The sequence below is a fragment of the Pangasianodon hypophthalmus genome, chromosome 23 (genome assembly GCF_027358585.1).
Source record: "Pangasianodon hypophthalmus isolate fPanHyp1 chromosome 23, fPanHyp1.pri, whole genome shotgun sequence".
Taxonomy (NCBI): domain Eukaryota; kingdom Metazoa; phylum Chordata; class Actinopteri; order Siluriformes; family Pangasiidae; genus Pangasianodon; species Pangasianodon hypophthalmus.
The window spans coordinates 2,610,315-2,624,281 of record NC_069732.1 but is presented as its reverse complement, the minus strand read 5'-3'; the positions used below and the strand labels follow the sequence as shown (position 1 = coordinate 2,624,281).

At 36.8% G+C, this 13,967-nt stretch overlaps 2 protein-coding genes across 16 annotated transcripts in view; one reads left to right on the top strand and one right to left on the bottom strand.

The window, feature by feature from the left end:
• The window catches only part of arhgap27l (Rho GTPase activating protein 27, like), a 44,840-nt gene that overhangs the window by 18,625 nt on the left and 12,248 nt on the right, over nt 1–13,967 (bottom strand). The gene's annotated exons all lie outside the window — the stretch shown is intronic.
• LOC128317230 (interferon tau-6-like) overlaps nt 7,958–13,967 on the top strand; it is a 32,633-nt gene continuing 26,623 nt past the window's right edge. For 6 of the 10 annotated variants that reach the window (XM_053228241.1, XM_053228239.1, XM_053228237.1 and 3 more), the window contains exon 1: nt 8,063–8,096. The gene's annotated coding sequence lies outside the window, so the exon portion shown is untranslated. Of the gene's footprint in view, nt 8,097–13,967 lie in introns of all 10 variants that reach the window. The other 4 variants (XM_053228236.1, XM_053228242.1, XM_053228234.1 and 1 more) reach the window with 4 other exon arrangements.

The window sequence follows — 13,967 nt, the reverse complement described above, 5'->3', positions numbered from 1 at the left end:
AAGTGCTTTATCCTGGTCAAGCGGATCTGGAGTCTATCCGGAATACTGGCCGTGAGGAGGGAATACACCCTGGATGAGACGCCAGTCCAGCTCAGCCTATTTTCATTTTGAAATGAAAAACAAATTCACTTTTGGTACACTGACTTTCCATCTGTAACTCAATTCACAATGAGTTGACTTTTGAAACCTTAAAAAATTGAAAATATTCAGATGGGAAAATTTTATTTGAATGCACTAGTTACATTAAGGAAGTGAAACAATATTTCTAGAGTGTGTGCGTGCGTGTGTGTGTGTGTGTGTGTGTCTTTTTTTTTTTTTTTTCAGGAACACAGCTGAACCTCTTAACTCACTACCTGCACACAGTCCGGGCTGCACTCAGGGGAACAGACAATGTCATAAAACTGCTTTTTACCATGCAGAAATCCCCCAGCATCACTGCAACAGCTGCATAATGAAAGAAAAAAGTTCAGTTCAACAGAATGCTGATGAAACTGTCTTTCTCTTTTAAATCAGGTGCTCAGTCAGAAAAAAACCCCACGCATATTCGAAATATTGCAAGCATCCTGCTAGTTAGGCTCCATAAACTGGGGAAATGTCCAGCTAATGTGTTTTCCAAATTATCGGCTCCCCTCAGGGGAGAGGAAGCGCAGAGCCAAACAGTTCTGATGAACTTTCCGCTGTGTGTAGCTCAGTCCTAGCTGAGTGTCCTGTCCTGACACACAGAAATGCCATCTCAACACAAATAAACCGAAAAAAAGTGCTTTTTTACATATTCGGATTGGACCCTGGTTCACGTGCTCTTGTGAGCACATGCAATGGCACATGCAATGTGCGAGAGATTGCATCAGTCTTCTTCCAAGGAAAACCCAAAATCTGATTCTTCTGCACTAAAAATAAACAGAACAGCAAAACAACCAAACAGAATTTTTTTTTTTTTTTTTTTTTTTACCACATTCGCTGCTAAACTGAAAGGCAAGGTGCTACAGATGTGCGATGTGTTCTAATGTGTAAACACACAAAACATGTTTATTATCTAGTTATTATTAATTACATCACAGTCCTGTTGATACAGTGAAGTTTTCTGTAAGGAGACGTTTGTTTAAAATTTATAGGAGTCGTCTGTTTAACATGAACTAACTTGTTTCACGAACATTAAATGTAACTATAAACAGATAAAAAAAAGTACAACATGTTCATTAACAAACAAAAAATTGTAATCTGGGCAAATCGTTGTGGTGTAAGACAAATAAAACAATTCTGAACATGATGCTGTAGTAACTCTGCTTCATCACACCAGCCTGATGTTGATTATTTAGCTGTAACGGCGCAACACACACAGAGGTTTAGTCCTTACATACTCTGCATAGGCTCCTCATTCTCCGCGCTTTGCTAACACTTTCCATCGTCATATCTCTGACCAATAAAAAACAATTTCTCAAGTATGAAGAAGCCACGCATCACTCACCTCTTTTTGTCTGTTTTAAATTTAAATAAGTTAAAACCGAAGCAGACTGAATAGCAAATGAAGTTAACAATTTCACGATGGTTTCTACAACACAGATGGAGTAATAGACTGCCAAGCCTGATAGGGTCGTGGGTTTGACCGGAAGATTGTCATTTCAAATCCCAAGGCTGCTGGGACCTCCAGGAAAACCTTTAACTCTTTAATTCACATCAATATTTATACATCAAACGAGTAAATGTGAATATTACAGATAAAATGATCTAGACTGCAGCACTTGCGCACACTTTTTAAATGGAATGAACTGATAATCTAAGAGATGACACTTTTTTGGCAAGATAAATGAAACTAAAGTAATTTATTTTCCTAAATAAAACATTTTCGAGCGCTTGATCATTGTGAGCATTTACATAAATCAGCATCTAGAGTTAATGTTACACACAGTGATTCTCAGCTACTGCAGTGACATAGCGTGTAGTAATGTTCCCTCTGTCTCTCGAGAGGCACACACACCACAGCCCTGTTCTCAGCTTACCTTGGGAAACCTCAGGAAGGTCACCAGGCCGGGGGCGAACCTACGGCAAGCACCACGGATCATTTCATCCACTGGCATTGTGGCCAAAAGTGCCTAGGAGTCCTTACATGAGAAAATGACCAAGATGTGGAACACAAGTGGAATGAAATTGTCAAGAGTTTCAACCACATGTGCAGTAGAGAGTGAAAAACAGAAGTTCTGCTCCTTTCTCACTTTTCATTTTCACTGAACAACAAGAGGAACAGCAAAACTGCATTTCTGTATATGTGAGTGTGTGTATGTGAAAAAAAAAAAACCCACATATTACTGAAATGGGGTGCTCTGTTGATGTTCTCTGGAGGATTCCACACACACACACACACACACACACACACACACACACACGACGGAGCGGCGTGGATGCTATTAGTGGGTGGAGGGCGCACTGATTGCACAACAGCAATTTCCTCTGCAGGACGAGGAACGAGGACTTGAGAGTAAACAAACATTTTTGTATTCATCTTGAAACAAGGAAGAAAAAAGAAAACACGTTCTCTGTAACCTGGAACATGGAGATGAACTTACGCTCACCTCTACCTGATATCAGTGTAGGTGGCTGAACAGGGGAACATCCCTGCAACCAGAAAGGGAAGCAAAAAAACATAAACCTCAGCTTCTCTTTGCTCTTCAGGCAGCGAGAAGCTGAAAGAGCGCCGGCTCACCACAACACCAACAGCTTTGTTATTCGTTGTTATTCAAATGACACCTGGACACGCCCAACTCGGACACACCCTCGGTTTCACGAGCGCCTCCGTCGAGCTACACGGCCGTCTCATTCGGGTCGAGTAAAGACGTAGACAATCCATTTAAACCTCCATAATCTCATTTAAAATCCATCCTTAAAAACATCAGGGTGATGCCATTTTTGCAGGAACCATTTTTGCCTCTCTGAGAAACCTTTTAAGTGCTTCTTTAAGCATTATGATAAATAATTGTTTATTACTAGGGTGGGGTTATTATGTGATGATATAATAACCATATTGTTATAAATTACGTCACATCACACTTTTCTCGTCACGGTTGTCGTAATCATTTCACGTATCTTTGTATACTTTTTTCAATAACAATTACACATTCTGATTAGACGCAGCTGATTTGATCTCAGAATTTTGTAATGAATCTTTAAAATTGTTTTGAAAAATGTTCAAATTGAATCACAACAATGTATTTCGTGTTTCTGAGATATTTTGGTAATTCAGGTTGAAAGATGATAATTTGATGTTACAATGTTGTACTGAATCTTTAAAATTATTTTTTATAAAATCTTGAAATTTAATCGCAAAGTTTATTTTACCTTTCTAAGTATCATGATTTTTCTCTGTTAATAATTAAAAAAAAATACACACATAATATTTATATATATTTCAGTTTGGAAGCTGCTGATTTGATCTTAAAATTTTGTACTGAAACTTTGAAATTGTGTTTTAAAAAGTTAAAATTTATTAACAAAATTTATTTTACTTTTCTGAGATATTTGGGTATCACAATATCATCTTTACGACAACTGAACAATAAATAAATTACACATTTGGCTTGGAAGCTGCTGATTTGGTTTTAAAATTTTGTAGTGAATTTTTAAAATCATAAAATGTTCAAATTTAATTACAAAATTTACTTCTCTTTTCTGAGGCAGAGTATCACAATATCTTTTCCAAAATAACAAAATTAAAAAAAATTAAATTATGCAGTTGATGTGATTCTAAAATGATGTAATGAATCTTTGAAATTCTGAAATGTTAAACTGACAAAAATTATTTTCCTTCCTTACTTTTGTAAACATTAAATATTCACTGCTGATTTGTTGGCAGTTTGCTGGCAAACGTAAATATCATGCTACATATTGTGTATCTTGTACAATGCTATGATCTTTTTCTTTAATTATTTGATTATTTGTCCCACATTTATAAAATAATCTAATATTTGAATTGTTAGATTATGTTCATGAAATAATTCTAGATTAAGGGGGTCAGTGGAATTGATTTGAAACTTAAAGGGTGACCTGGATCTAAAACATTTGAGAATCCGTGCTATAGAGATCTAAAACAGTGCTTTTATAGTCTAAAGGACCTTTTCAGCATTGTTGCTTTATAATTCATTATCAAGGCTTTCAGACAGGAGTGTGTAACTGGCTAGAAAAGATCATTTCGTAATACCTGATGTATACTGTGTACACTGAAGCGTATCACTCTGTTTAGTTTTGTTTACTAATCAGCCGAGCCGTATTTTGAAAATACTAGAAATTCACTGATTTTGTTACTTAACATTTACACAATATTACAGTATTTATCCAATCAGCTACTGTTACAGTAAAATACCCTCGAGTTATAAAAGTATTGACCCCTGTTCTAGAAAATGTATCACAATTATGGTTTTAGATTGAGATTTCGATGTCATATCAGCCATCCTCCATCTTTACATTAACATGATGCTCATCTGGCTGATGCTTTTATCCACAGCCACTTTGAGACAAGATACAACTGAGCAGTTAAAGGGTTAAAGGGTTTGCTGAAAGAGCCAGCAGTGACAGCTTGGAGGTGCTGGGATTTAAACTCCTGATCAGCAGACCAAAGCCTTTACCACAGAGCTATGACTTCCCCAAGGTTAAACTGAAGGTTTAAAATGTGAAATGTGTGTAAAAGTGGAACAGTGTGTAATGCAGTGGTGTCTTCGGAGGTAAAGATGTACAGCTTGTGAACGGCAGTTACACAATTCTAACTAAACCAAACCAGGACACAAAGTCCACGCCTTCATCCGCATCGCATCAATGTTTGTAATTATTGTGCCATTTTAAACACATGCACTGTGTGACTGTGTCTACAATACAGTTTTTGTTCTTTATGAAGTTTCATTTGGTGTGTGTCTGTTTGTGTGTGTGTGTGTGTGTGTGTGTGTGTGTCTGTTTGTGTGTGTTGTACACACAAAGTGATGAGTCATATTTATTTTCAGGTGAGCCAAACCTTCACCAAAAGTGAAGTGACTCAAGTTGGGACACATTGCTACACTAAAACAAACAGTGCATACACACCATATTTAAGCCCTGTTCATACGGGATTCATTTTCCATGCAGAGGTGGAGTAATGGAATTATTCCCAGAGTATCACTGGGATTGTAGTGACATCACAATCCGTCATGTCAGTAATTTTTTTTTTTTACAGACTGCACGTGCACGTGCCTGGAAAGATTATGCCGTATATAAATTATATAAAATACGGACAGTGTTAGGGTTGGATGATATAACAATATAATAGCGACGTCATAATAAAATGTGTCACAGTATGCTTTTCTGAGATATCGTAGATACTGTGAAAAAAAATTAATGACAGTTTACAATTTATTGACTTTACGCAGCTGATGTGATGCTAACATTTTGTACTTAGGCTAAGTGTTAAAATTGTAAAATGTTACAATTTTTAACAGATTTTATTTTTGTCTCCTTTTCACCACAAAATATAATTTTTTTTTAAATAAAAATGTATTTTGTAGACATTTAATATATACACGACTGTATTGCTGGTAGCTATATTATATAATCATAATACATATCGTGTTTTGCAGAAATGTCTTCAGGAATCGCAATATGATATTTTTGTCACATCGCCCTCACCCCTGGACGATGTTTAAAACCACTTCCTGTCAGTTATTGAGCTCATAGCACAGATATAGTCTACAGACATGTTAATGGTCATGTGACCTACTAAACATCAACAACAAGCACTTTGTATTAAATCAGTGTGTATTAAAATCTGGTGTGTGTAGTACACATGGAATTTATGGTGTGATGATGATAATGTGTACATTACGAAGACACGCCCATCCCCATCATGCGAATCGATTATAATTATGATTACTACAGACGTCCTCTGACATACAGACACAAGTCCAATTAATACCTATACAAGCAAACAATAATAATAATAATAATAATAATAATAATAATAATACATTTATTTTATATAGTGCCTTTAAAAGTTGCTTTCTCAAGGCGTTTTCCATGAAAGCTTACATAAAGGAAAACACAACAATATAAGACAATATACTATAAATTCAACAAGAAATAAATCACAACAATACAATAAAAAACTAATCAAATAAAAGCATTCCTGAAAAAGAATGTTTTGAAAAACAACTTTTTGTCCTTTTCCGGTAACTTTCTATGATGCTTTACCAGTCAATCACACACACTGCCTCTACACCTAACCAGCCACCACACACACACGACACAACACGTAACACACATGAAAGTGGGTCAGTTCTCTATACGTGACCTTTCAGAGACTCAGCTGACATTCCTCTAACGAGCTCTAAAACATCCTCCTTACTTGCTGAGAAAACACACACACACACACACACACACACACACACACACACACACACACACACACACACACACGTTATCCCATAATATTATACACATACAAATACAGAAACAGTGAGTAATAACATAATTAAATCATATTAGTCTTCCTGAATCATATGCATTAATATAGAACTTCAATAATGAATAAAACAATATAATATAATAGTATACGAAAATAATCAGTGTGATCAAGCAGAGTTCTTTTCCTGTAACAGCACATACAGGAGTGTTTTATTCCTCTTATACCACAGCAACTTGCAGACAATGTTTATAAATTAATTACAGAACATCATACTTTTTAACCGGTTATAGTTACTTTTTATCCATTTATAGTTACAGAACTCCCACAAAATTTCCACAAAAGGTTCTCACATTATAGCAGCTATCAAAAAATAGTAAGCAAAAAAAAGTCCTCTGTTCTGAACATGTCTGAAAACTGTTAAGCACCAACACCGGAGACTCCTTCCATAAATGTTAAAAAAAAAAAAACATCTCCTTACAAAAAACTTCCACATATCAAAAATTACACACGTTGTACAGCCGCCGCCGTACACTTCCCCGTGACTGAGCCGGTACTATAGAAATGATACCGTATTAGAACGAGCGCACGTATTAAGAACGTATTAATATAAACCTGTTAAACCACTACTGTCAGAGCTGCTGTTCTAAAAAATTAATCAACACTTTCTGACCAATCAGAATCCAGAATTCAGTCTACTGCTTTTCTTAGAGTTAGCATTGTACCATGCTACGTCCATCAGGGACTTACTGCCCTTAAGCACTAATGTATTGCAGTTACATTTAAGGATTGGTGATGAGGATCTAGTCACAAACAGAAAAGTTACATTTCCAGAATTAGGTCTAACTTTTAGTTTCTATTATAATATTAAAATAAATGAAATAATAATAGTGAGGCTGTGCTTTCCTGGTCATAGCCTTTGTTGTGTCAGTGATTCGCGTGTTCAGAAGGCAAAGACTCCTGGGACGTGACATTCTTCTCCGGTGTATTTTGACCCTGCTTGTGATGTGTGCAGCAATACGGCACATTTCTTTTTAACCCAAGACGCACAGAGAGCAGGAAGCAGGAAGTAGCAAAAGTTGGTCTTTGGACTCATTTTCACAACAACTCATAAACTGGGATGCTGTGCATACGACTGAGAAATCACATAAAACCGTCAACACTTTTCATTAGTAACTCTGGTGATCAAAGTCATACCATATTTCACCACGTGGAGTTCATTTTCCTGCACCGGTTATTAAAGCTGGCTAGTTTCCCTAGAAAATCCGGCTCAACAGCTTCTTATCAGGAAATGAATACTTTATAGAACATTAGGCTGCACACACAATAACATCAAGCAGCAACGTTCATTTCCTTAAATCTTGTATGTACTCTTTGAAAGAAGCCTCTTCCGAGTTGCACTTTTTATAACTAATCACCAGCCTCAGATAATCAAAAGAACACTTAGTGCTGATGATGTGCAGAAAAGTCAATAGGACATGTTTACATGTGGAGAAACGAGATAACCTGGAATAATGAGTTGTTTTTCCACAAACCATGTCACGAGGTCTCTGATCAGTCCAGAGACAGTAAATAAAATGAAAAATCAATGCAAGTTCATGGAAACTCGGTCCTTTCAGCGCTAACCTCTCCAGCCCTGCACTAGTCTCTGAACTGATGAGCTGCCTTCAGCTAAATCATTTACGTAAGTACATGTGATTGTTAAACGGCAACAGAAGATCTGCTACAGAAACCATGATCATTTATGTTTAGAAATCTGGAGCTGCTGAACTATTGCCCTTTTTTTCCACAAGTTTACCGGCTTCGCTACGGTGTACTCGGGTCGGTCCGATGAAACGCTAGCTGATGAGTGTATAATACTGTTATTATACTGTGATATTACTATCACATGGGCATATTGACTTATAATCTATTTCCTTCATCACAGTATTAAGAAAGTATGCAGCACATGACAAGTGTGACAATCTTACTGCTGTGCTCTTCTCACATCAGTGAATTGCTGGATATCATTTGAGATATTAATATACATTTCAGAACAGATCCTACAGTTAAAAAGGTCTCCAAATGCTGAATCACACAATGAACAATGAGCGTATATGATATTAATATTACTCTATAACAACAGCATTATACATGTTTATGAGTATTGTGAGAATTTGTTCTGATATCAGTGCTTTTATAACGTCGCTGTAGCACACTGTAATGATTAACTGCTTAAACTGAGTAAATCTTCAATTTTATTTGGTTAAATAATTAGTATTTATGTGCTAACTGTTTCCTGTTATTTTTCTGAATGATTAGGATTGATCTACAAAAAGTTTCATTACATTTTAGTCCTTTTCTTGATTTTATTGTGGCTGCACTGTTTTTTTGACAAAACCTTAAGGAACTAAATACTGTGATACATAACATGTACGTGTGTTGTGAAGTCTTACTGTATCACAATATGATTTCTTTGCCCTATCAACAAATCCTATAGAAAGCTGAATTAGTAACAAATCAGATATTAAAATATTAAGATATTACTCTGGCAGGAAATCACTAAGGCACTATGTCGCATATGTTTTATGTTTTTCTGATCTATCTGTATATGGAGCCTAAGAGAAATCCAAACAATCAACCTGAAAATACATTCAAATTAAATAAAGAGCTAATAATACCTAGACAAGAGCAATAACAGTTAATGTAAGGATGCTTTAAATCATCTCTCTGCTTATTGAATCTAAATTTTTTTTTAACCACTAAAAGGTTGATACAGGAACTCTGAAAACTTCACAACAACGAGAATAACTGCCTCCACAAGTGTAATTGCCTGACTGGGTCACATGACTACCTTTTATTAGCCTGTGCTAATAAACAATGTCACACAAGTCATACTACTACACGTAACAGCATGTATTATGCAGTATATGTGCGGCATACAGCAAACCCAGATACTAATTCATCTTTTTTAATCCACTGTAATCAGACTCAGGTGTGGAAACAGCAGGTTTATGTCCAGTACAGTAACTACAGTATCCTGTGACTGAGTACAGTGTGTGCATACTGTGTAGTGTGTTAGTATACAGACTGGTGTGAGTGTCAGAATGTTGAGTCTAGACTAAAAGCACAGCTGAATGTAGAAATGAAAAGTTTACCTGTCTGAAGTCCCTGAGCGCTGGAGTTCACACACTCCCACCTGTTCAATGTGCTAAAAAATTCCACACCTGGCTGAGTTACCTGGCTGCCACTCACAGCCAGCTGACCACGCCCCCTCACAGCCGGGTTGCCAGAGTGCAGGAACTCCACCCTTTCACCATTCTTAGTGCTTTGTCATTTAAACTTGACATACATTTTTTGACTTAAAAAAAATAGCTTTATTGTTGTATTATTGTAAATATAAAAAGTCTAGATAGGCATTCATTTCAAGAACAAACCTATTCTCCTAAACCTCTGCAAATTTACGCAGCTCTCTTTATATCCAAAATGTCTAGTACAACACAAAGAACCTTCTAAACTAATCATTAACAAAATTTTGTATTGGTCCATTGTTTTTGTCTCTTAAAATCCAACAATAGGTTTAGAAACCTGTCAGTAAAATGCAGTGGATCGTCACCTAAAGTCAGGTTTAGACTGTGTGATGTCAGTGCTCTTTTAAGATTATTACTCATCACACTGTATGAGATCTCAATACAATTTTGTCTGAATTCTGTACCAGACTGTATGATATATTTACATGTATTCTCCATGGCAGATTACACAATGAAGGTCCTTTAACGATAGTGATTAAAGAAGATAATTATGCTACATTTAAGTCGTCAATCATCCAGATAATCAGCTCATGCAGAAAACAGGCTCGCATAAACACAAGACCGATGATCTCATGCACTGAAATAAATCTGCTGGTTTTCTGCCTACAGTATAATAAAGCTCATCCTCAGATCCTACAGACAAATAAAAGGGAAAATCCACCATGAATGAGCTAGGATCCACACACCGATCTTTATAATTTAACCTCGCTTCATCTCTAGCTAAAGAGAGTGATGCAGCAGCGCTTTAGTCCTTCAGTCTGTCCAGCTCTCTCTCCTCCTCATCTGTATACTCTGCTCAAACAGATCAGCTTCCAAAGCTTCAGCTTTCACGCTAACATCACCGTCAACAACATCGCGTTCGTCATCTCAAAAATCTCTAACTAGCCAAGTCTCCACTATGTGGTATAGCTGCATTGCATTCTGAGACCTTTAATTCAGTGTTTGCTCTGGCGTCTACACTTCTACACTTTTGTTTTTTTGGAGAGAACAGTGAAACCTGGCCCTTTTCCTGGTTGTGTGCAGTGTAACCTCATTAACAATAACAGCGTCGCTGTGACATCAGCGTGACACACAACCACTAACTTCTCACAGGAATAATGAAAATACAGCACCAACCAACAAACTAACACCAGAATCCCTAAACACATCAGAACTATTGCAACATAAACATGTTTAATATGTTTCAGGGTGGAGTTTAACTTGAACCATAACACAAGCTGCACTTTCCAGTTCCAAAAGGTTTAAGGATTATCAATCTGGCAACACTGCAGCCGGAGCACAAGCACAAACTCACTGAGTGTGTACTGGACAGAGGGGTGTGGTCTCTCTCTCTCTCACACACACACACACACACACACACACACACACACACACACACACACTGCATTTAACTCCTTATTGCTCTTCCACTCTTGCAGCATTGTGTGTGTGTGTGTGTGTAAACAATGTGTCCCGCATGTTCGTCTGCATTAGTTTGGTACATAAGCGGAGATGTGTGCTTCAGAGTGTTGTAGTAACAGACACTGTCTGTGTTTGGTAAACACACACACACACACACACACACACACACACACACACACACACACACACACACACACGACAGTTCTTGATGTCACAGTAATAAAGTTCAAATCGGTCACTTGCATATGAGGTGGTTGTGTAGTAATCAGGGTTGCCAGATTGGTGACTGTTTCTGTTCCACTCACAGTTTAGAACATTTCCAGCGGTCTACAACTCATCCCAAACTGCAACCACTACATCTGAGCTAAACTCTATCTAGTCTTTTTCTACACACCAGGATTAAAGAAGCATGCTGTAATAGGAAAATAATCAACTTCACAATGATAACGGTAACTCTTGATTATTTTACTAACAGCACGCTTGTTTTAATTGTAACCTTGTAACCAGAAAAAGATAGAGAACTTGCCAGATAGAGCATTTTATTCCTCTTTTACAACAGCAATTTGACAATGATTTCAATTTTGTACTTATTAAATGACGTCATGTCATACTTTTTACTTATTATTGTATTTAATTAAATGTAATTATTGTTACATTTAACATAATGGAACTTCAGTGAAACAAGTTCTCTCTCTTCGAGTTAATAAGAGAAAAAAAATACAGATTGTCATGTTACTGAAAACTGCAAAGAAGCCTAAACTCCTCTGTCCTTAAAGTTTTACCACCGACTGTTACAAAGCACTGACACTGGAGACTCCTTCCATAAATGTTAAACAAACATTTCCTTATAAAAAGACTTCAACAAATCAATGACTACACACGTTTTTTTTTTAAATCTGATTACGTGGAGCGTCCGCCGTACGACTCCCTGTGAATGAGCTGTTACTATAGAAATGATAACGTATTAGAACGAGTGCATTAGTATAAACATGTGATTATTGCAGCTGCACCACTGTCAGAGCTGCTGTTATAGAGAATTAATCAAGACCTTCTGACCAATCAGAATCCAGAATTCGATGGTGCTGTGTATAAGATCCCATAACTATCCAACAAATCCCTGAGCAAGCCTTTTCTGAGATAAAGAAGCTTCCTGTTCTGACACTCGGCTCAGGTGTCTGTCAGGAGGAGTGAAAACCTGATACGCTTCAGAGCAGTGAGTCTCCAGGACTGCGCACACACGTGCGCACACGCACACACACACACACACACACACACACACACACACACACACACACACACACACACACGCGCGATGATGTGGGACTTCCGTCTCTCAGCAGATTGGCTTCCCAGTGCTCATCATGTCTCATCTCTCAGAACAAAGCTGGTGCTATCACATGTGGGGAAAATAAATGCTAATTTTATGAAATTTGGAAGACAGTCATAATTACAGTCACTTATAGATTCCTCAAAATATCTTCTCTATAACACACAACTGATTTACAAAAGTAAATCAGACTAAAGACATCCTGTGAGACTGGACAAGCTCGTAGAACTCTCTGTGCCTCATCCTCACTCGTCTTCTCTACTAAAGCACAGAGCTGAGAGACGTCACACTCCAGTGGCTTTGTGTGTCACAAGCTAGCGGCCTGACACTATCACAGTCACTGTGTAATCTGATGTAGACACACACACACACACACAGGGGGGGTTTGTGTGTGAGAGAGTGAGAGAGAGAGAGAGAGAGAGAGAGAACAGCTATAAGATGTTGGATAAAATGTTGGACTCCTGATTAGAAGGCTGAGAGTTCAAATCCCAGACCTGCCAAGCTGCCACTGCTGGGCCCTTGAGCAAGGCCCTTAACTGCTCAGTTGTATAAATGAGATAAATGTAAGTTGCTCTGGATAAGGGCATCTGCCAAATGCCATAAGTGTGGAAGCCATAAGTCATGTGCTATAGATATCTGATAGTTTTATGAAGTTTTTAAAAGTAATCCTTATAAATAATCAACAGATGTTTGCCCAGATTGCCAGAGTAGGCTTGTTTCATTGTCCTATTAGATGTTAAGGTCAGATTAAAAAAAACAAAAAAAAACAATGATATGCCATAAAGGAGAAGTCATATATATTTATCCATCTGAATTTTTTTTTTTATGAAAGTGAATAATGTTCAGTGAATTCCTATTAAAATATAGATAGTCATACGCATAAAACATTCTGTCATGTCGTGTCCTGAATTCAAGCAAGCACATGACATGATGTAAATAATACGTGATCACTAGTCGAAAATAAAACCATGTCGTACATATGAAAAATATATGAGAATATAAACAAACTGTGTGAAATTCCCATTTTAAAAACAAAAAGAACATGTGGGAAAAATAAAACCACATGCTCCTACATGTGAAAAATTAACACATGTAAATGAATTAATAATATCTTTTAAATCACATTTGAAAAATCAACAAGTGAAAATGAATTCATTGTGAGAGACAATCACATGTGGGGGGAAAAAATAAAACCACATGCTCTATATGTGAAAAATAAATATGTGAAAACAAATGAAACTGTGAAAAAAGTTACATGTGTGAAATATAAAATCACATGTGAAAATAACATGCTCCTACATGTCAAACATTTACATGAGAAAATCACGTGATGATAAAACCCTACATGACGAAAAACATTAGTCATGTGAAAAATTATCATGTTAAAAGTAATTAATCATGTACAATTATATTTGAAATTATATGAATAATGCATGAAATCACGTTTGAGGAAAAAAAACATGAATTGCGTGTGAAAAATGTGAAAATAAATTCATCATGTGGAAAAAATGGGGAAAATAAAAGCATATGCTCATAA